The following is a 24,912-nucleotide window of genomic DNA, read 5'->3' as shown; positions in this document are numbered from 1 at the left end:
GGCTATTGACGCTTCAAATATACAAACCGACTCCATTTTATTCTATCCGAACGGAGTTGCGTCCCGTTGCATATTTCCTCGAACAATAGCAACTTTAGTGGCCAACAAGAAGAGATTGGATTTGAAATATTCACAAGATCATTCTGCGCCCGTCTGTCTGGGCTTAACTGTGTTAACACGAGTTGTATACGCCCGAGACACTGTAAAACGATCCTTATTACAATACGAATAAGGATTAATGAATACGCATATAAATGTTGGTTATCGTTGATATTTTTTTACCATACGCTTACTACGTTATTAAAATTTATTTATGCATAGTGTTTGACCCGCGATAGCCGTCCGGCGACCCGGAGGAAATTGATTCCACACACTGGTTCTAATAATGGATACTTTGTCACACTTTTAACAAATCTTTTATTTGTTCATTATTAATAATATTTTACAAAATAAATTATCGTTTATTTCGTTTTTATTAAAATTGTATTTTCTTTTATTGGTTTTAACGTAACCGCTTTTACGTGACAATTGTTGATGTATCGCTTTTGTCTTAAGTGAATTTTTTAAACATTTTAATATTAATATTAAAATAAATGTTTAAGATAAAAGAAAGTATTATTTATATTAAGACTAGCTGTCCTCACGGCTTCATGCGCGTTTCAATTTAAGAAAAAAGTGATTGTTCAGTTCGCAGATTTTATTATAACTTATTACTTATTAAAAGTTACTCCTTATTACATCAGCTATCCGCTAGTGGAAGTCCCGTCAAAATCGGTCAATCAATTCCATTATAAAAATGTTATTTGGTATTTGTACCGTATATAAAACAAGAAATTGCACACGTGTTATAGACAAAGCACCCTATTGCCAAAGTCTCCTAGTCTGTAAAGATTTCTCGTATACTCTTAACGTATATTCCTAAACCCTTAGCTAGATCACGAACTACCTCTATACTATATTTCAAAACGCTTTGTGTAATCGTGATGAGTTAACAGACTAACAGTCTCTTACTTTGATATACTAGCTGTGTTTCTATTATAGTCTAAGTTACTCCTTATTATATCACTTATCTGCCAGTGAAAGTCCCGTCAATATCGGTCCAGTCGTTCCAGAGATTAGCCGGAAAAAACAGACAGACAGATAGACCAAAATTGTAACAAATGGTATTTCGGTATTTGTACCGTGTATACATACATTTGCATTGTGAAAAAAGGGCTATTTTACTTCAAACAGACACTGCAATTTTATTATATGTATAGATGTATATAGTATTAACTGTGTAACATGCGTTATATTAGGATTATATGAACGCACAATGCAAATTGAATGCGTATCATATAGTTTTCACGCTGATTTACGTGTATGACATCCGATTTGTTTCTTATGACCGTAGCGTGAATTTATATAGTCTATCTTTATCAACAAACGGACTATCTAACACAGAAGTAATGTCTCTTATCAACTTTACAGGCCTTCATTTAATAGAATATAATAATAGCTTCAATTAATAAGCCGAGATGGCCCAGTGGTTAGAAAGCGTGCATCTTAACCGATGATTGTGGGTTCAAATTCTTGTAGATAATTATATTTATAATTCATCATCATCGGCGATGAAGAAAATCATAGCATGTGTCTAATTTCATCAAAATTGTATTTATGTGTATTCCACCGAACCGCCTTGGAATAGCGTGGTGTAATATTTTGCAAACCTTCTCCTCAAAGAAAGAGGAGGCCATAGCCCAGTGGTAGGGAATTTACAGGCTGTTAATAATGATTATTAATAATAGCTTCATAAGACCGACATAATATTATTCTAGTCTGTATTAATTGTACAAAAAAAAAAACATAATTAAATCTATTCAAAACTACTATAACATTATCGATGTGTTCAAAAAATTATGTAAGATATCTTAATTGCGGCGGCAAAGATCTAACACTATAATCAATATGTAATTTACATATTTCGTTAATTAGATAAAAACTATGCTTTAAAGATTTAAATGTCCTTATTTCTATGTAAAAATAATTCTCCCGATTTCACTGTCCCGTATCAACGGTAAGATCTAAGTAAACTTTATCTTTAGGCAGAATATTATATTTTTTTTTATCAAATGGCATTTAAGACCTTCGTTGTTGATAAAGAAAAAAAAATAGGCGGCCAGTACTTTAGTAGAATTATCATCGATAAAAATCAATTGAATTTCGAACATTAAAAATCAGCAATTAAAATATTTAAAATAAAAAAATAATAATCAATTCGCAATTTCGTCGCGAATATTTAGATTAGCTTTTATCTTATTCGATTTTTAACGGATTCTTTTTTGTTTTGTCTTTTCAAATATCGAATTACTTTCGGAATATTTAAATATGTTTAGAGAAATTATAACTGTCTAATGTCCCACATACTAATAAAAAATGTATGATGTGATTCTTATTTCAATTTTTTTTTTTTTTAATTATCTCATCAAAGGAACAAGACCTATCATATGTCATATTCAGTTTGTCTTTTGTTGTAATAGGGCTTTGTGTGAGCCTATATGGGTAACATCCACTCATCGTAAATAATACCTTTAAACAGAAATACTTAATCTAGTATGTGATCAGTTCATAGAATGAGTGAATTAGTGTAACAGCTACAAGACACATAAGTAACAGCTAGACTCCTCTCTCTGACCTCTTTTTACCTCTTTTTCTTTCCTGGTTTTAAAGATAAAGGCGCCCCTTGTGCATATGTCTTGTGACTTATGTGTTCATTGGTGTACAATAAAGAGTATTTTGATTTTATTTAACTGATTGATGATAAGAGTAGGTACTTTTGAAAGTAACAATGACTATGACCATTTCATGAAATCATATGAAATAAATAAAATCGAAGTTACTACCATCATGTAGACTCAGAGTAAGAAAACCTTCGTCAGTTTTCAAATTAATTCCTTTAGGTTTTAAGCTCTTAGTACGTTTTGAATATAAACATCAAATCATTGCTACGCAATATCTTATTCTCGATCGGTAAAGCAGATTATCGCTCATACTGAGCACACGAAAATAGATCTTAAGGTGACGAACCTTTCCTTACCCCGACTGTAAAATTTGCTCATTTGCGGTACCGTTATTAAAAAATATAGATAAGCTTAGCATTACAGCCATTACGCGCACTTCTATTACACTATCTATTTTTTTTTTAATTTTATCGCTCCAACGACCTGGTGTTTTGCGAAATATAACACGTGGTCTTCATCTCTTAAAGATGTTATCAATAATACCTTTACTTATGTGATAATTATACACTTAAATATGTAAACCCAAGTAAAATTATACAAGCTATACGATTCTCCGTATCTGAGGTTGAGTTCAATGCCATTATAGATAAAATTATGGTAAAATATATTTTCTTATTACTTTTTAAAGATATAGTATATAAGTAAATAGTTTTTTAGATGTACTACTTTTTGTTTTACATCTGAACCGCTTGATATAAATTTATTACATTTTTTAATGCTTACGAAAAAAGTTGCTAAATATGTATTAGTAATTATTTATCTTTTTCAAATTAAAATTCCATTTAATACAGTATATTAAATTTTGCTTACGAATAGTCAGAGTGACCACATGTTATCATGGAATAATTCGCTGTACTAAAAATAATTACAGGTGACAAACCTCAATCTTTTTCTTTACCATAATCAGAATTATTTTCAATTTTTCCACTATGATAAAAATAGACAAGAAATAAAATGTTTTATTCCCAGGATGTGCTCTTATTATGTCAAGTTATAAAGAAATAGAAAATACGACTACCGAGGGCTAACATTGGACTTATTTTAATAAGGCTATTTACTTTATTTAATAACTCCATCACACATACTTGTACATTGATTAAAACTTAATTATGGCCAGATTCCATAATCATTTAATATCTACACTAATCACTGATTATATTGAATCACTTTTTAAAAATAGTAGTTCTCTCTCTCTCATCTTCGCTTGCTTGTTAAGAGTTGTTTATCAGATGGTATAAAAAGTATACCACAGTATACCGAATTTACAGTTTAAGAGTGAAAATGTAACAGAAAGATATACTTTTGCATTGCGAACTTAAGCTCAAGGAATTTATTTAATATAGTAGCATTATACTTAATTATTGATAGTCATTTTTACACACACAACGGTTTGAAAAAGAAAATACCCTTATCTCACAGGAAAGAAACTCACAACTAATCTAAATTAATATTATAAATGTGAAAGTAACTTTGTTTGTTTGTCTGTCTGTCACTCTTTCACTAACAAACGGCTGTACCGAATTTGATAATATTTGATATGGAGCAAATTCGAACTCCAAGGAAGAACATATGTAACATATATAACAATGAACAGCCTAAAATGCGAGTAAAATGAAAAAATGCGGGCGACTACTGGTATTAGTATAGGTAAGGAGTGATAAGATATAAATCACATACCCACCATTATTAACAATAAATTTCATTGTTGCGACAAATTTCTCCTCAAAAGCGTAATAAAATACAAATTAGTTATTAAAGTCATCTATCGATGTAGTGTGAATCGTGTCACCGGGGTCAAACTACGTGATACATCTTAAACTAACATAAAATAATATACAACGCATTATAAATCTTATGACTCACGAAATAGCCTATAAATTACATTGAAGCGAAACTGTATCGTTTATACCTTTTGAAACCATGACCCATCGATAACAAATAAAATTTTATTTTCGTATGAAAAATGAAATAACGTTTTATGTTTTATATTATTTTTTTATATTTGTTTTTAACATATGCATGAAACAAAGTAAGATGCCCTACAGAAATGGATTGATATACTCTACTCAACAACAGAGTACACTACTCGTCGTATGGAACAATTTGATCAGTTTTTCTTTTATAACTTCTGAAGGCAAATAGGTAACGTAACTACAGGCACAAGGGACATAAAATCTTAGTTCCCAAGGTTGGTGGCACATTGACGATGTTAGGAATGGTTCATGTTTCTTACAGCGTCGTTGTCTATGGATGATGGTGGCCACTTACCATCAGGTGGCCCATATGTTCGTCCGCCAACCTATACCATAAAAAAAAGAAAAGAAACCGTACTGTTGTTGACAGGTGTAAAAAGTAACTATTCTTTATATAATATCACCAATGCTCTGCCAACATTGGGAACTAAGATTGGCCCAAACACGCTTGAGATCAAAACACAACAATTTTAACTATTGTGCTTTAGTGGCAGAATATATGATGAATGGGTGGTATCAAACCGGACAGGCTTGCACATAGCACTGCCACCAATTATCATCATATACACCACATCGACATATACAATTTTGCACGAAATTATTTATAACCACAATGGACAAACCAAAGCTTGGACAATTTCATTCATCAATTTATTCCATCACGCTATAGGGAATGATGTATCAGACTTTCATCAGTAAAGATAAGACAAACATGAAAATGCAGTGGTGCTTACCTGGATTAGAACCTCCGATCTCAACTTAACAGATTAATCAATATATTGATAAAGAAATGAACAAATATATTTATAAATTTCCCACTGCTGGGCTAAGGCCTCCTCTCCCATTAAGGAGAGGGCTTGTAACATATTCCACCACACTGTTCCAATGTGGCTTAGTGGAATGCACATGTGGCAGAATTTCAATAAAATTTGACACATGCAGGTTTCCTCACGATGTTTTCCTTCGCCGCCGAAGACGAGATGAATTATAATACAAATTAAACACACATATATATAGGTACATACATAGTGGTGCTTGCCTGGGTTTGAACCCGAAATCATCAGTTTCTAACTACTGGGCCATCTCAGCTCAATATATTTATAAAAAAACAAAATTATCAAATAATAAAAAAATAATCGAATACACACATACAAAAATATATCACCCTCGATTTGAAAATAATGGGTTTTGAAAATAACCGGAAAATGTGCTACGCCATAACCGGAAGGGCGTCCAGACAGGAAATAGATTTTTGAAAGTTGCATCAATGGATATAGTGGTTTGGATTCGTTTTGTGATGAATTGGTTATTGGTATGCAAAATAATAAAAAAATGTATGACCTTTTCATTTTACATACAGACAAGATTGGTAGTAGATAAGTTATCTACTCTGTTTACCAAATTCAGATATCCTGAGTTACATCCTGTAAGTATAATCTTAAGGTCGAGTAAAACTTTTCCTGTTCAGGAAACCATAGTAACAGTCAAACTTAGAAAGATAAGGTTACATGTTGACACGGAAAGTATGAAAAACCGTTTGACGTGGAACTGTGTCTTTTCGCTTAAAACCTCAGAATAAATTGGCATTATATCCAGAAAGTTATATTGTAAATAAAAATTATATGTATGATGACTTATCTAGTAAACGGTGCTTCATTTCATCTTATGTGAAACTGAAAAAAAATCTGTGACAACTCACTTTGTACCCCACCCAAGATGGCGAAACCAGATGGTTACGTGATTCAGAGTTATTATATTATTAGTCATTTCACAGTCGATTTCTGCGGTGAGTTTCGAGTATTTTTTCAGAATCTTTCCATTTTTTTTATTGTGGGAGGGGCATAGATTTTCTACGCCCACCAAAGCCCGATCTACATGATGATAGAGATGTTATGATAACAAAACGATCGTATTGTTATCGATGGAAATAAACAAGTGGGTGTATCGGACTGGTCGAGATAAGAATTTAGCTTAATTAAAAACGTAACGAGATAAAACAGACGATAAATGATACGATACGCGAATGACAGAGCATATTTATTTATTCAAATGTATAAACGCTACTTTGGTTTTACACGGGTACTGGATTGATGATGTCACGACTTTGTAACCGGATTTAACCGGTTCAGGTCTAATTGGCGAGCCAATCATGAAGCATCTGCTGAACATTTGACATAAGTAATAGAAATACTTAAGCTGTTGTTTATTTAATTGATGGTTGACTTATTGAGCCGAGATGGTTGAGTGGTTAGGACGCGTGATTCTTAACCGATGATTACGTCATCAAACCCAAACGTCACAGAATTTCCATGTGCTTAATTTGCGCTCGGCGGTGGAAGAAAACTTGAAACGGAAACCTGCATGTATCTAATGTCAATGAAATCCTGCCACATTTGTTGGGGAATCAGCTTCAAAGGAGAAATAAAAGTCAATAATCAAATAAACTTTATTCAAGTAGGCTTTTACAAGCACTTTTGAATCGTCATTTTAAAATTAAGCGAAGCTACCACCGGTTCGGAAAGTAGATTCAACCGAGAAGAACCGGCAAGAAACTCAGTAGTTACTCTTTTTCAACATTTAATAATACAAAGTCATGTTACTTAAATACGATTATTTAAATTAATATGTCATGCTTGGAAGTCAATAGGAAAGGATGCCTTAGCCCAGCATTGGGATATTTACAGGCTGTTAGTCAGACTGAATATGTTAAATAGTCATATAATAAAGTCATAGTTACAACATACATAAACTTACGTAATATTCATGTAGAAATACTTGCAACAGAATAAATGTAAGGGCAAGTAATATCCCAAATAACATCTGAGAAAAGTCAGCAAAAAATGTTTGGTGTTTACCCAGGCTTCAATTCAAGTATATACATTATATATTACATAGTATATATTACAAAAAAAAATCTGCTTGGTTTACATGAACTCAGTGGAGCTTTCCTGGGATTTGAACCTGCAATCTTGAATTAAGATTAACATACACTCAACTCTTTGTTAAGTAAAATAAAAAAGGCATAAATTTATTTTTATGATATTACTTGGTGGACGAGCATATGGACTACCTGATAGTCACAGCCAATGGTCACCATAGACAATGGCACTGTAAGAAACATTAACTATTCCTTACTTCGTTAATGCGCCACCAAACTTGGAAACTAAGATGTTAGTCCCTTGTGCATGTAGTTACACTGGCTTCACCCTTCAAACCGGAACACTACAATACCAGTACTGTTGTTTTGCGGTGTAATGCCTGATGAGTGGATGGCACCAGACGTAATAGCTGGTGGTACCAGACAAAGCCCTACCACCAAGTAAATAATATTGAAGTACAATGAAAACAATTATAAAAAACAACTTACCTAAGTTTAGAAAGCGACAATCTCCAACTAGACCAGCCTTTCAAGATTGTACCTAATATAACTCTTCAAAAGAATTCGCGTTCCATTCACGTGCTTGCTGAGAAGTAATCGCGCTATTGTTACATTTACGGCAACGAATAAAAACGTACCGCTTCATCTGACGACTGAACGTAATGTTATAATACCTTTAACTGTTATTATGTTATTTAAATATTTAGAGTAATTATTTAACGTGAGGAATATGAGATCTAAAGAGAGACAATTATTAGGTTTTTTTTTTATTTTATTCCAGTCGTCCGCATCTTAAATCGAATTTTAAAGGATGTCAAGTCTTTGGCGTAATAGGCATCTCTGTGTCCTTGAAGTTTAAGCTTATTGATAAAGTTTTCGCTTAATACATCCTTGAAATAAAAAAAAGTCGACCACGAACGCTGTAAAGTGCTCGAAACGTCGGGATGTCAAAAATAATTAATATACACGATTCAAATCCGTTATAACTACTTTTATTTCAATGTGTAATAATCGCGAAAATTTAGGACAAATACATCCTTGTTGGGACAAATTTACCGTTTCATAAATTCACATCATTTTGACGAAATACTTTGGTAAAGAAGGCATAACTTACAAGATTATACAAACGATAATAAAGCGTGGAATTATTTCTTGACTTCCAGGCAGGATATGTTTTAAAAATTGTATTTAACTAACATATCTGTATTTATAAATTTTGAAAAAGAGGGACTGATTTCCTTACCGCTTCTTCTCGGTAGAATCTACTTTCCGAACCGGTGGTAGCTTCACCTAATATAGTGGTTAGGTGATTCAAAAGTGCTTGTAAAAGCCTACTTGAATAAAGTATATTTTTTATTTGATTTGATTCGATTTGCTCTACGCTTTGTCCACGTATAAAAAGTATTTTCTTAAGGTTAAGAAAGTTCATCGAATTCGGTTCAGTAATTTTTGGTCGCGGATTTTTACTAGATTGTAGAAGTATTTTCAGTATAAAACATTAATTTTTATGTATTTGTTTGTACCAACTTTATACGTTAAAATTGTAACTAATTAGACTAACTACACATTATTTAGATAAATACCTTATTTTGTAAAGCCTTAACAATAATAGTTTTCTTGGCTATGTACGAGTATATATATATATATGTGTTATGAATGAATGGACAACACTTATATTTTTGATGTTTATTTAGTACAATTCATTTCGCGATGGTATATTGATACTTTATTGTTTCAAAGTAAAATATTAGCTTTAATAGAAAAAAATTATAGACACATATACATATACATATATGTACATATAATGTTACTAACATAATCTCTGTTTGGCTGTTATTATGTATCCATTACACATAAACTATCATTATTAAAACAATAATTTAAATAAATAGCCTGAGAAATTTAATCTATATATTAATATTTAGATGAGAAAATAACTCTGTCTGTCTGTCTGTGTGTCGCTCTTTTATGAACAAACCGCTGAACCAAATTTAATAAAATGACAAAATCTCTAAAATGCGAGTGAAGCCGCAGGCGACAGCTAGTTAAAGAATAACAACACAATCACATACGGTATTCTAAGAAAGAATATTATATATAATATATTTATTAATTGGGTTTAAATATAAAAAGATATAGACAGTCCAAGAGCCGTTCACTCCTTGACTACAATTAATCGCTAAATAAATCTCCTGATACGGCTAACGAGTGAAGATACAATACGACAATCTTCGTCGGCCCCTTTCATCTTGACACTTTGTCTTTTATAGTGACAACGATGAGGACTGGTCGTTTAGGTAAGGCCGCGTTTACATTCCCGCGCGCAGAGGGTAGCGAGAGTGTAAACTGCCTATGACGATGTCACACAGGGAAGTACGAAAGTGTGAGACATTTTGTGGTCGAATTTAAATGTGTGCGTAATTTTTTTTTTGTCGGACTTTATGTAAATTTGTTTAAGTAAATAATACCCATTAACCAGTCATTCCACTGAACATTGTTTATTAATCAGCCAACCGTCTGTCAATACAAAAAACAAAATCAAATATTTATTTGATCATGTTTCTTGAAATCTATTAAAGACGGACAATATAAATAAAGGTAATGTTGCCAGTCACAATTATAAATAAAAGATCAACAAAATTTACGTATATTTGTAATTAAATACGTCAATCGAAAAAATAATATGATGAAACTATATATTTAAATTAGTTACAATAAATGCATATATAAGATTTTATACAATAAAATATTTTCAGTGTTGCCAATTAAACAATCCACACAATATCGTAATTACAAGAAAACGTCGTAATAAATGTAAGTAAGGATGAAATAAAATTACAACAAAATTTTCGAGTTGATTCTCAATCCCGTGCTCTTGTATCGTTCAAAGGCAACAAATTCATAGAATGTTGTAATTTACAGCTTTCTTTCAGCGACGGAGAGCGAAAACTTGGAGCTTTGTGTGTCAACAGCGAGCTTTTAGAATTATTCGGCTTTTTCGAATCCTGCATTTGCAAAGGAAACGCTGGCTACACTCGCCCTCCAGTTCTCATTCTCTCATTCATTCTTTAATCTAACTATCCTGGAATCGTGATTGTTTTTTTTTTCTGAAAAATGAAATTTTATTTATCCTCTACTTTTACGTTATTTCAAACAAAGAAATTTCCTTTGAAACGTTCTGCCTACTTTCAGTAGCCATTTCATCTTACTAATTATATTTTCAGATTTTTGGTTTATTTGTTAAAACGTTTGAATATCATACTCTACTATAACTCTCATAGAGAAGCCCTTTTTTCTTAATAATTTTTGTATATTATAATTAATTCATATTATATTTATTTACGTTTTATAACTTTATTTACTTAATATCCTATTGATTAGCAAATATCGGCATATTTTCCAAACTAGTTGCTCGCAGTTTTCCATGCGTTTGAGAAGGAGGTCGTCAGGCACTCGTCATAAAATAATGAAAATTTGACTCAATATATTTTGTATAGAAATAACTAAAGTCATAAAAATATTAGCGCGATTCAAACGACGAGTAGCGCCATCTATTATTTGACGATAGTAGTTAAATAAATTCCAAATAAGTTTATATGTACACGGACCATTTCTCTCCGCCATCACTATACGCGTATTGGTTTTATCGCATGCCGCGGTAATCTGCGAATTTTACCAAAGCGGCGGCTCCTTTGTTCTGAGGTAATTTTTGTATTTTTTTTTTTTTAAATTACCCCTCCAATCGATGGCGGGTAGCGATCACAATTTCCACGGTGTATCACAAAGCATAACTCGCTTTGATTGCGAACGTTTATAAAGCTTTTTTTTATATAATTCGTATGGGAACTTCTAGCTATGAAACATAATGTCATTAGAAAAATATTTTTATAACACGATAACTGACAGTGATTGTTTTAATGCGATGGTAACAATTATGTTGTTATTATAAACGCTTAGCCATCAAATTATTAAATAACGTTCGTTTAAACAGCTAAATCGATTTTGATTAAAACAATGGCCGTAGTTGTTTTAGCGTCGATCAATAAATTAATACGTTTGTTTATTTTTATTATTCTTATATGAATACATCAGTGGGCTTTGTCGCTGGAAAAACGCGTTGACTTTTCCACCACATGATGAGGACGGTATGGGGCTCACCGGCGCTGAAGACACCGGAATACCCACTAAAAACCAGTGATACCCATAATGTCTCTTCGAGGGACTGAAATTACTGTTTTAAATTATTGCTACGATTTATAAATAAATAAATATAATAAATATTGGACAACATCACATATATAACTCTAATCCCAATGTAAGTAGCTAAATCACTTGTGTTATGGAAAATCAGAAGTAACAGAGGGTACCATTTATGAAATTAATTTAACTGATTTTTTAAATTTCATTACCCAATTATTTAATATCATTATATTAATTATCATTATAAACGCAGCATGAGATGGTTACCTAATGTCAATCTTGGAGTCTTGCTTTGTCTTACGAATTGATTCATAATAAGGCATCTTCTTATCTTATAGGAGTTCGGAACCTAGTCATATCTGCAAGCCTTCCGGTGTTGCAAGTTCTTTCAATAGGACGAAGGCTTTATAAGCTCTATTGAAGGGTATACTTAACGAAACATCCCTTACCTAAGAACAGAACAGAACCTCTTAGATGTCGATGGATTTAATTAAAATATTGAATGGAAATATTTCTAACACTGAACTGTTATTTGTTTCAGATATAGTAGCGAGATGTATGACTTTGAAGAACCAGATTTATAACTTCATGTTTGATCAGGTATGTATCACTATACGAAAAGCATAAGCACAGATATCATATGATAATACTTTATAAACATTCAAGCCCGTCTGGGTAGGTACCACCCACTCATCAGTTATTCTACCGCTAAACAATAGTACTCAGTATTGTTGTATTCCGGTCTGAAGGGTGAGTGAGCCAGTGTAACTACAGGCACGAGGGACATAACATCTTAGTTCCCAAGGTTGGTGGCACATTGACGATATAAGGAATGGTTAATATTTCTTACAGCGTCATTGTCTATAGGTGATGGTGACCACTTACCATCAGGTGGTGTATAGGCTCGTCCGCCAACCAATACCATAAAAAAAACATATTTAGGTATCTCGTGAAAGACGATATGGTTGGAAAGAATGTTACTTGTGAGATGACGTCATAGAGAAACATGGAAGAAACAATACTGCACCATCCCAAATAAAATTGGGATAAGGACAGGATGATATAATATTAAATAAAAATAATAATAAATCTTTATCTATTGAAACAGAGATGAACAGACCAATTTAGTTTTATAATTGGTTTATACAAATCTATCTAATTTCAATGAATTAGGTAGTACTGTACTCCTTCCTAGGTTATAAAATAATCTGTAATACGAAGTAATAGTCAACTATTTTGTTTTTGTTTTTTTTATTTGTGCCAAAAACGCACAGATTATTTCGCCAATGTCACGTGCGACGGAGAAGATACGATGAACAGTCAACTAACATAGTTGATGGAATATGATTAGGTACAAATATACCTAAGTGAGTCCTAGATACACACAAGCAATTATTGCAGCGTTTTAATTTGTGGTCAATTCTACTAATAAATTGGCAGTTTGGCGTATATGTCACCGTTAGATTACAAAATTCGTTAGATTACAATCTGACGAGTTAGGTTGTAATCTATCGATGTATTGTGAACCATGAAATATATCTTTTCTCAAAGTCTCTTAAAAAAATACTAGTCAGTAAAATTAACTTATATTAATTATAAACGCGTAACTAATGCTTCAACTCAACAATTAATTCATTAGGCCTTTATAAAAATGTTCAAGAGTAATATCGTTCGGTAATAGTACTATGTCCGATACCGTTAGAAACATATAAAAAAAGCCTTTACAACGTCACTAAAACAACAAAGTTGCTTGATTACGTAATTCTGATTGCTTGTTAGAACACAGTTTTATTGTTGAATTTTATTTTTCTGTTATAGCAACACTTCACCAGTTTAGTTGAGCCCGAGTTACATATCAATCGTTTTAGATAGGAGTTCAATGCAAAATGGTTTCTTTCGATGGTGGCCATAACATAGTATTATTTATGTCTTAATAAGATATTTATGATTGTTGTTCTAACATCTGAGTTAATTGTTTTTAAATATATCATAAAACGTTTCTCTAAATAATTATTTAAACTATTGAATCAATCTGTCCAAAAATAGTTATTTTGTTATAAAAAAAAAAGTTATAGGCCAAAAAACTCGAGTCCAAGCCATTAAATAGAAAGAAATAATAAAAAAAAAAAACATGCATCGAAGTATTGGCGCCAATCTTCGACCATTTGCTAATTACTATCCCGTACGAAGCTTTGTGGGGAGTCCAAACGAAAAATACTGATTTCGGTTAGTATCGGAATCATCCTAAGGGAAATTTGAAAGAGATGCGTTTACACGCGACTTTCTTTTAGCTTTTTAATAATTGTCTGGACGATAACCTTAATTTGACATCCAAATATTATATTAAAAATTGATTGGACAAAGACCTCTTCCCGTAAGGCAAATCTTATGACATTTTCAATATTGGATAACATCATATACATTACTCTGATCCCAATGTAAGTAGCTAAAGCGCTTGTGTTATGGTAAATCAGAAGTAACGACGATACCACAAACACCCAAGACAACATAAACTTTCTACATCGACTCAGTCGGGAATCGAACCCGGGACTTCAGAGTGGTGTACCCATGAAATTCGGTGTACACACTACTCGACCACGGAGGTCATTGTAGTTGTTTAGCGGATATTGTTTAAAGATTTTCAACAATATTTATCTTCACTGCTGTGAGCTAAAGAAAATAACTACAAAATATTTAAATTAAAAAAAAAAAAACAATTGAGTAACTTAAGATGCCTAAAAATCATAAGCCACCGTGCACACGTAAACATTTAAAAAAAAGAAATCGCCTAATCAGCTCGGACTAAATATTTCACAGTAATTAAACAAAACAGATACTGTTCGTAAATCGACGGCGGCTATCGATTCGATAAGGCTTCTGACTTCTTTCTCATTTTCTTGGGTCAACGCTCCTAGACCCGGTGTCGCCAGCCGTGAGAAACGAAAAATGTCGTACATTTGTGTCACATTAGCATAATCGTGTAAAAAAATATATATACGTACCGTGTGGAACCAGCTTTACGTCAGCAGACATGGATTTAAAAAAAGATTCCACAATTTGAATTTCGAAGAGCGTTTCCGTTCTGGAGTGCGATATTGAATTGAATACGGCCGTGAATGAGTATTAACCGTTAAATAAATAATTATGGCATCATCAGCTCAGTAGATTTCGCGGTTCGTTTGGTTCGATTACTAATATATATATGTTTTTCTATTGGTTCCCTATGTGCCTATTACGAGATTATTGTAAGAATTTTTTACATAAAAATAGAAAGCTGTTTACGATCGGCGCATTTTGTAGTGAAAAGTTATGCTCACATCCATAGTATAAGGTCTATAACGGATCTATATGTCTGCAGATTTAAACTGAACAAATTATTATGTGACGTATACGCCTTTCATATAAAAATAATTGAATTGTGAGCAAATTTAATTGTTGCCACAGACACAGATATAGACAAACTCCAAAAGATATTAAAAGTTTTGAAGTCTAAATTCCCTCAGGTTTTTTTTAGATTTTACAGAATTTTACTTCCGGTGATTTCCAATCTAAAATCTTACATACAAAAACACAAATTTGACCTCTTTATAGTTTTATTTTTAGTTATAAATTCTCAGATCTTTAAAATTATGCAACGGTTTTTGATGCGTTTTTTTTAATAGGTGATTAGGAGTGATTCGAGAAGATGATTTTTGTATATATAGATAATGTAATAAAGAAACATGAAAAAATCTGTGGTAGGTATATTTAGTATTAGCATTGCACCCGTGTGAAGCCGGGGCGGGTAGCTAGTATCAAATAATCAACAAATTACATTAGGCGTATTAAGTAAAATAGTGTATAAAATTTAGTTCAGCTCAATAAAAAACGCATTTGTTATTAAATCTAGATTATTTTGAAATTTAAAATTAGAGTAAATTCCGAAAACAACCGGCAATAAATGCAAAAAATACCTTTTATATTTAGAAAACCCCGAAACCATCTATTTAAGCCCAGTAAGACTGAGATATATGCCAATAATTACAAACCGATAAGCTGGCCGTCATTGATCAAAATATTGAAAACAATATATCAAATAATAATTGCCATAACATTTGGAACATTATTCAATAAACATAATTTAATACTATATCATTATTGATTCATGAATACAATTCACATAATTTCACGCTCAATATAATCATATCTATACTATATATATAATATTATAAATGTGAAAGTGACTGTCTGTCTGACGCTCTTTCACGACCAAACCGCTGAACCGAATTTGATGAAATTTGGTATGAGGCAAAATTGAATTCTAAGAAAGGATATAGGCTACTGTTTTGCCTAAAAATGACAACCAATCCAAAAGCGCGAGCAAAACCGCGGACAACAACTACTATAAAATAAATGTTAACTCAAAAACAATTCGCGAATATTTTAAAAATTGAATAATACATAGATAATCGTATTGATCATTTCTGATAAGTATAAAAGTCTGTTCGATGTCAAGATGTGCCAATGACCTCGAAATTGGTCTTAAAATATTATTATTTTATGTCATAAAATTGCTTAACGTAAATTTATTACAATAAATATTATGAAATGTATTAAAACAGGGAACGACTATAGATCGGACACATTTGATGTCTGATTTGAAGAATTAATGATTTGAAAAGTTTTATGATGAAAAAAAAAATATTAATGATTTTTATATAAGAAAACTAATTGTCGACTATTGATTTATTTTATATTAATTTTTATATCGCAAGCCGTTTTATTCTCGATAAATATATTTATAAATCATTAATGTTCCGTCGATATAAAAACGATTTTTGCTTACGAGTAGAATTATCATTTAAACTAGCAACCCGCCCTCGCTTCGCTCGTGTGCAAAGCTGATACTAAATGCACTACAGAATTTTTTTATTTATGACATCACATTAGACACTTCTAAAATTATCAGTGTTACTTTACTATATTGTCCGTGTATTATATACAAAAACCTTCCTCTTGAATCACTCTATCTATTAAAGAAAACCGCTTCAAAATCCGTTGCGTAGTTTTAAAGATTTAAGCATACATATTGATATAGGGACAGAGAAAGCGACTTTATTTCATACTATGTAGTGAAGCGTATTATATATGTAATATAAGACGTATTGGACTTTAACAGTTACACGTAGCGAGTTAGTCGAAAAAAATCGGTTGATAAATTAGTAACGTTTCGTTAAATACAGGAATTATTCATAAAGTAACTGAAACATTTTTGTTTTTTCATCCAAAGAGGTCATATCAATGAGCCTCAACGGTTCAGTCGTCGACAATTTTTTTTTTTATATTTTAAATATCGAATATAGCATCATTAGATGCCTTATTGATTTTGTTATCTAAGTGATCTTCAATTAATATTTCAAGCAACTTTATCTATAATAGCACACACAGTAAAAAAAGTACTTAAACCAATTAAATGTATAATATATAGAAAACACATCGAAAATATAAATTGAGCAAAAATTAAAACATACTTAAATTTTATTTATTTAAAAAAAACCGAACATACAACGAAACCTGTCGCTCGAGAATGCGAAAAATTTACATTCCAATAAAATTATCTCTCTGCAAATATTATAAATACAAGATTACAAGCGAACGGGTCAGTGTTCCGATCAATTATCAAGATTAATCTATTTTCTGCAACGCGCTATATTTTCCGTCTTATGATCATTTTTTTGTTAGTATTGAAGATGAAATGTCATCTCGCGAATTGCTTTTAATTCGTATTAAATGTCAGAAGTGTTTTTATATCAGTCACAATCCGTAATGGTCTGATTCACGTTTTTACTATATTTACGGAAACAATACATAATTTGAACATTACCTACACTAAACAAAAAAATGAACAATTATTTAATCAAAATCAATATTAGATTATATACAACAACAACAACAGCCTGTAAATTCCCACTGCTGGGCTAAAGGCCTCCTCTCCATTTGAGGAGAAGGTTTGGAACATATTCCACCACGCTGTTCCAATGCGGGTTGGTGGAATACACATGTGGCAGAATTTCTATGAAATTTGTCACATGCAGGTTTCCTCACGATGTTTTAATTGAAATTGAATTATAAAGACAAATTAAGCACATGAATTAGCGGTGCTTGCCTGGGTTTGAACCCTTTGAAGGCTTGAACCTGATTACCCCAAGCTACTCCAATTGATGCGTTTGTGTCAGAATTCCATTCGACATGTACAAGGTTTCACCAAAAAAACACTAGATGAATTATAAACACAAATAAAGCACTTGAAAACTCAGACTAAACCAAACCACAGCGTAGTGGATTATACTCCAATCCTTCTCCTCGAATGGAGAGGCCTTTAGCCCAGCCGTGGGAAATATACATGTCTCAACAGGAAATCTAATTAAACACAAACTTATTTAACTCTATCAATAAATTAAAGACTAATTTTGGATGTAAAACGTTTACAATCAAATAAAAATAATCAGTTATCTCTCGAATCGAAGAGCACTTTTCACGGACGCATATTTTATTAAAATTGTTAAACGTAAGTACATCCCTCCGCGTCGATAAAATACCGATCACTATATTGTATCCATCCTGAGTAATGCCAGCTGCCGGTTCCTTTGATGTCATATAGAATAAGAGACAGACACGATGTCTATCTGTTTGTTGACGCCATATCTACGAAAGGTAAGGCAATGAATATAAGGTGAATCATTTATATGTAATTATTAAAGAATAACTAACATTCTTTATAATTTTAATTTATTAACATATATGTTTCAAATAGCAATATTTTTATCAACGTTGCTGGATATTTCGATTGCATTTATTATTTATTTTTGAAAAATTAATTTCGTTAATATTTCTAGAATATATATTAATAAAAGCAATTCTCACCTCTTGTTGCCTAAAGCCATAACGTCTATAGCAATGAAATAATTATTATAGAGGTAATAATATCTAATATACAATAAATTATTAAATACTAGCAATCTACCCCAACTTTGCATTAGTGCAATTTATTACAAAAAAAACTGATATGATATAAGTTGGTAGCTAAATGCTACTTAGGGATAATGTAGCTTTCTACCAGAAATTATTTAGAAGAATTTCTCCGTTATTTCCAGAGAAAGAAGAAACATTTACCTAAACTTACCCCCCCCCCCCCCCCCCCGCTCCCTACAAACAAACAAATTGTACTACATAATAACATTCGTATATATTTAAGTTGGTTATATTTATATCAAACCAACTTATAGCATAGGACGGTACCATCAAAACTATTCATAAAGACAAGTGCTTTAATCAGACACAGCACTAATAATATACAGAGTTGGATTTAAAGGTCTGGAGGCCCCCGGGCCACAAAGCAGTGGGGGCCCTAGATAAACAGAAGCGTGAATACCCTAATAATCATACTATTATGAATTAATTAGATTTTTTTTTATTTCAATCAGTCAGCTATGATTTATTTACTTTTATCGGTAACTTTTAAAATATTAAGTAGTAACATTACTATATCTCGGTATTTGTTAACTCGCTGAAAACTGACGTGGCCCCCTCATGTGGAGGCCCCAAGGCAGTTGCCCCGGTTGCTCTCCCCTAAATACGGTCCTGATAATATAGTAAATACACTTCTTTTTATTTCAACCAATGAGAAAATAGAAAATAAATGATGATTGTTATTATTTTAGAAGATAGACAAAATTACAAGTAATCACTAGTTTTACAATAAAGATAAAGTTTTGATACTCATAATAGTATTTAAAAACTTGCTCAAGAGGAATACATTTAATTTTTACGGCGCATTAATACGAAACACATAGATAGAAAACCGCATCTTATCTATTTAAGATAAAAAATCTGTTTGTTAATTTGAACAACTTTTTAATACAAATTTGTATTACCAGTAATAAGACGCGTCATAAAATATTTTATATACGTTTAACTGGAAATAAAATGATTCAGAATATATTATTATGTACAATAACTATTTTTTGTTATTTAAATATAGAAAATTTATTTTAAATTATTTTTATAATTAGTAATGACTGTAATATTATAATTAACTATATTTATTATCGTCGATAGAATCGATGTTACACAATTATTTGGTGGTAGGTCTGGGTACCACTTACTGGTCAGATGCTATAACACCGAACAACAATATTTACAAACGATGGTCAGATTTGAATGCGGAATAAGATAGCCCAACGAGCACAAGGGACATTACATATTAATACTTAAGATTGGTGGTGCATTGGTGATATTAGGAATGGTTAAAATTACTTCTAACGCTAATCTCTATGGCCGGTGGTGACTACATAAAATCAGACACGAACATTGTTGTTTGGATGTTGTTTTCTATAAATGTAAACGAATTCATTCTAGCTTTAATAATAATTAAAAAAAGGTTATACTAAATTAAATAACACCTTTAAATGTCCTACAACGGATAAATAGCTTATTATCGTCTTAGACGACCTCCGTGGTCGAGTGGTGTGTACACCGGTTTTCATGGGTACGCCACTCTGAGGTCCCGGGTTCGATTCCCGGCCGAGTCGATGTAGATTACCATAAGTTTTCTATGTTGTCTTGGGTCTGGGTGTTTGTGGTACCTTCGTTACTTCTGATTTTCCATAACACAAGTGCTTTAGCTACTTACATTGGGATCAGAGTAATGTATGTGATGTTGTCTCATATTTATTATTATTATTATTTATTTATCGTCAGTTTTGGAGCTTGTATCTCTACTGCTCCAGCTCGGGTAAGTGGATTCACAGGCAGCTCCCATTATATACCTACATGTATATTGGAATTCATAATCCTCGCTTATCATACTCTATATTTGATTATAAAATTTCTTTATTTGCCCCGGTCTGCAAGTTTTTTTTAATCTATGACCAAACTCTACGTATATTGGCAGGATTTCTTTGTGAATTATTGCGGACCGCTCGCAGGTCTGACCGAGTCAATACCTTAATGGTATCTCATGTTTTCACCTCCGAACTTAAAAAACGTAAAAAATACTACCGTATCCTGAAATGGGGGTTCCTTTATTTGTATCTAACATTTGCGATAGAAGCTCACGGCTGGGATTAATTTTAAGTAATTGTTGCGACCATCGAAGAGCCGAGATGGCCCAGTGGTTAAAACGCGCATCTTAACCGATGGTCACGGGTTCAAACCCAGCCAAGCACCACTAATATGTGCTTAATTTTGGTGGTGATTGAAGTTCAAACCTCACTGAATATTCATGTGCATAATTTCGGTGGTGATTGGAAACACTGTGAGGAATTAATAATAATTTGTAATTTCATAGAAATTCTACATCATGTGTATTCCACCGCGCATTGGAACAGCGTTGTGGAATATGTTCCCAACCGTCTCCTCAAAGGGAAAGTAATCCACAGTAATAGGAAATTTACAGGCTGTTGTTGTAAACATCCATTCGTTACACTAAATATAATTGCGATTAATGTGACATTAATATTAAATGCTTGTAATGTTCGTTTTCCCCTTTCCCCTGTTTAGTTATGGTCACGGAGACGACAATAGCGCAGGGGGTCAGGATCGGAGCTGCTTTCACATTTTAAGGTCCGTTCGTCGTTGTGCTTTTGCGGTCAAGTCCGGATTATCAATTAGTTAGATAGATAATTGCCTAGGAGCCATATGGACTAGGAGCCCAAAGACATATGAAAAATATGATGGTATTTTAGTAAAAATACTGTCCTAATGATAAAAATTATTGCGTTTTCGAGATTCTTTTTATATAATAGGCAAAAATTAAAAATTATATTAAATTAATTAATTAATATTTTGTTATATTAATTATTAATAACTATTTAAATATTATCACTAAACAGTGAACCATACATTCATACAGTCAATATTTGAGTGAAGTAATTAATTAAATTAAAACAATACAATTATCGAACGAAAAATCTATAAATTAAATTTTTCTAAATTTAAATTTAAATTTTAAATTCAACGACATATTTTAGTGTATGTTTTAAAATTGTAATTCCTAAACAGCAATGATGACCAAAATAAAACAAAAAAGGACGTAAAAAAACTAGTGATAAAATAAAAAATAGATACTTATTGCATATGCATTAAGGTCTATTTTTTAATATTTATATAAACATTAAACATTAAAAAGGTAAAGTGATAAGATATCGAAAAAGATCGATTAGCCGATAGTCCAATCCATTATCAAAATAAAGGGATCGAATACATATCTTAGAGTCTTGAAATTTTCATTCATGTTTACAAAAAATCAACCATTACAATCTGAACCCGGGCCATCCACGAGTTCGCCCCGATTTTATCTACACGCATATTGAAATAGGGAGATGGGGAAGGTCAAGCTAAACAGGTCTCCATATATCACTGAACTAAAGGGGGTACAGGAATTTACAACCCTTTGCCAGCAGATTTATGTGGCGTACGGAGTTAACCCTCGCTTACAGAGATCGCGTTTCTTTATTTTACAAATGGCTTCTAAAATAGTACCAGGTGGGACGATAAAAACATTTTTAAACATTGTTAATAATTTATACTATCTATACTAATATACAAATGTGAGAGTACGTCTGTCTGTCCCTCTTTCACGACCGGAAGGATCCGTGATAGTCCTAAGAATTGACATAGGCTATACATTTATATATCTAGTAATTATTTAGTAAAATTATATTGGACAACATCACACAAATTACTCTGATCTTAATGTTAGTAGCTGAAGCACTTGTGTTATGGAAAATCAGAAGTAACGACGGTACCACAAACACACAGACCCAAGACGACATAGAAAACTAATGAATCTACATTGACTCTGTTGGGAATTGAACCCGGGACCTCGGAGTGGCGTACCCATGAAAACCGGTGTACTCACCACTCGACCACGGAGGTCGTCGATCTGTATTGGCGACTAAATGATTAGTATGTAAAATACTAATTGTTTTAGCTTGGCTGTAAAACAGTAGTCTCTATCTTTTCTTGGAATTCAAGTTTGCTTCGGACCGAGTTTCAGACGAACAGACTTACTTTCACATTTATAATATTAATATAGTTTAATTGTCTTTGATTAATCTACACATTTAACTACATTATAAAATATAAATTCATTCGAATAACTCCAACTCCATACAATGACCGGCTTAATTCATTAAAAAAAAAAACAAAAATAAAAAACATTTTAACTACACCGCCGTGCAGTAAACGCGATATCGACTCATTACGTCCACGTTCACGGCCGGGAGCATGTACGCCGTATCGATGTCAGTTAATTTTCCACCAAGTGTAATTACCGCGTTTCGCTTTGTTTTTGCTACTAACTTTATTTGCATAGTATAAGGGGAACCATCGTCGTACGTTTGAACAGAGACACGAATGGAGTCGAATTGTACTCATTCTTAATTTAAAATTAAAAAGAAAATTGGTCGGTGGTTTAACATTTGACTTGGCTTATCAATTTGTTTAAAATTATTTTATTAACCTGTTAATCATGCTAATTCCCAATGAAAGCGGATGCACACATACTAATAAATATATGAAATAAAAAACAAAATCGGAAAAATGTTTGACATTAACAATGTAACGCATTTTAATGAAAATAAATACATAAGAATAAAATCGAGTAATTGAAAATTATATTCAAAGAGCTCATTTTGTCAAAAACGATAATCAGCCTTGCTAGTTGTATTTTATACACACTAGCTGTGCCCGCAACCTTGTACGCATTTGAATCTAACAAAAAAAAAAAAATATTGTAGCCTAAATTACTCCTTATTATATCTGTTACCGGCCAGTGAAAGTCCAGTCAAAATCGGTCCGGCCGTTCCAGCGATTAACCGGAACAAACAGACAGACGAAAAAATATGTAAAAAATGGTATATGTACCTTGTACACATACATATACATTAAGTAAAAACGGGCTATTTTAATATTACAAACAGTCACTCCAATTTTATTATATGTATAGATGAAATTTGAAATCGAATTTTTAAAAGAAGTCATCTCTATATATTTCGTGGTTCCAATCTAAAACCCCAGAATAAGCTAATAGAGACATTGTTCGGTCCTCGTTAGCCGGATCAGATGCGCGCGCGCTGCGGGGGTCTCGCGCGCATCTAACTGCATGATCTGTTACGTAATCCTAGCTTGCATATTGTTTAAGTCTTAAACCTTATGTGGTCTGGCAGTGGTTATAAGTTGATTAAAAGACCTAGCGTGGAGAACAATGAAAGGATACGACTTCACTTAATCCTTAACTTAACTTAGCTACCTATAGTTTATTTTAAACTAAGTTTTTTTTACAGTTTCATCACAATTTTAGATCATTGATTTTTAATCATTTGATTATTCTTTATTGATATCAGTAGTACTCAAAATGTAACTACAATAACAACAACAGCCTGTAAATTCCCACTGCTGGGTTAAAGGCCTCCTCTCCCTTTGAGGAGAAGGTTTGGAACATATAACACCAAGTTCCAATGCAGGTTGGTGGAATACACATGTGACATAATTTCTGTGAAATTTGTCACATGCAGGTTTCCTCACGATGTTTTCCTTCACCGCTGAGCACGGGATGAATTGTAAAGATAAATTAAGCACATCAATCAGCGGTGCTTGCCTGGGTTTGAACCCGCAATCATCGGTTAAGATGCACGCGTTCTGACCACTGGGCCATCTCGAATCAAAATGGAAATCGAAATTTGCTAAGTTCAATGTACTCATCATTAATTTAAATCTATTGTAAATAAATTAAATGACTTAAATTTTAAGCTTCTCTGAATTTATTCGTAACAAATCGTTGCTTGTAATTTCACTTGCCCGCAATGTTAATTGCTTTATTCCCAGTGAGTTTATCGCTCTATCCGATAACCTTCAACCTTTCCACGAGACAAACGAAAGTTCTATCAAAGTCGATCCATTTGTTACAAGATTAGCCTATGATTGAGACGGCCCAGTGGTTAGAACGCGTGCAATTTAACCGATGATTTCGGGTTCAAACCCAGGCACCACTATATTAATGTGTGCTTAATTTGTGTTTATAACTCATATCGTTATCGGT

The 24,912-nt window shown here is 32.4% G+C and overlaps 1 protein-coding gene across 1 annotated transcript in view; it reads left to right on the top strand.

Moving 5' to 3' along the window:
* LOC124537864 (transcription factor SOX-6) overlaps positions 1-24,912 on the top strand; it is a 298,209-nt gene that overhangs the window by 97,453 nt on the left and 175,844 nt on the right. The window contains exon 2 of the mRNA XM_047114813.1: positions 12,373-12,431. The gene's annotated coding sequence lies outside the window, so the exon portion shown is untranslated. The remainder of the gene's footprint in view (positions 1-12,372; positions 12,432-24,912) is intronic.

This window comes from Vanessa cardui, chromosome 19 (assembly GCF_905220365.1).
Source record: "Vanessa cardui chromosome 19, ilVanCard2.1, whole genome shotgun sequence".
Lineage (NCBI taxonomy): Eukaryota > Metazoa > Arthropoda > Insecta > Lepidoptera > Nymphalidae > Vanessa > Vanessa cardui.
Note: the sequence above shows the minus strand (reverse complement) of the source record. Positions and strands in the feature narration are given on the sequence as shown.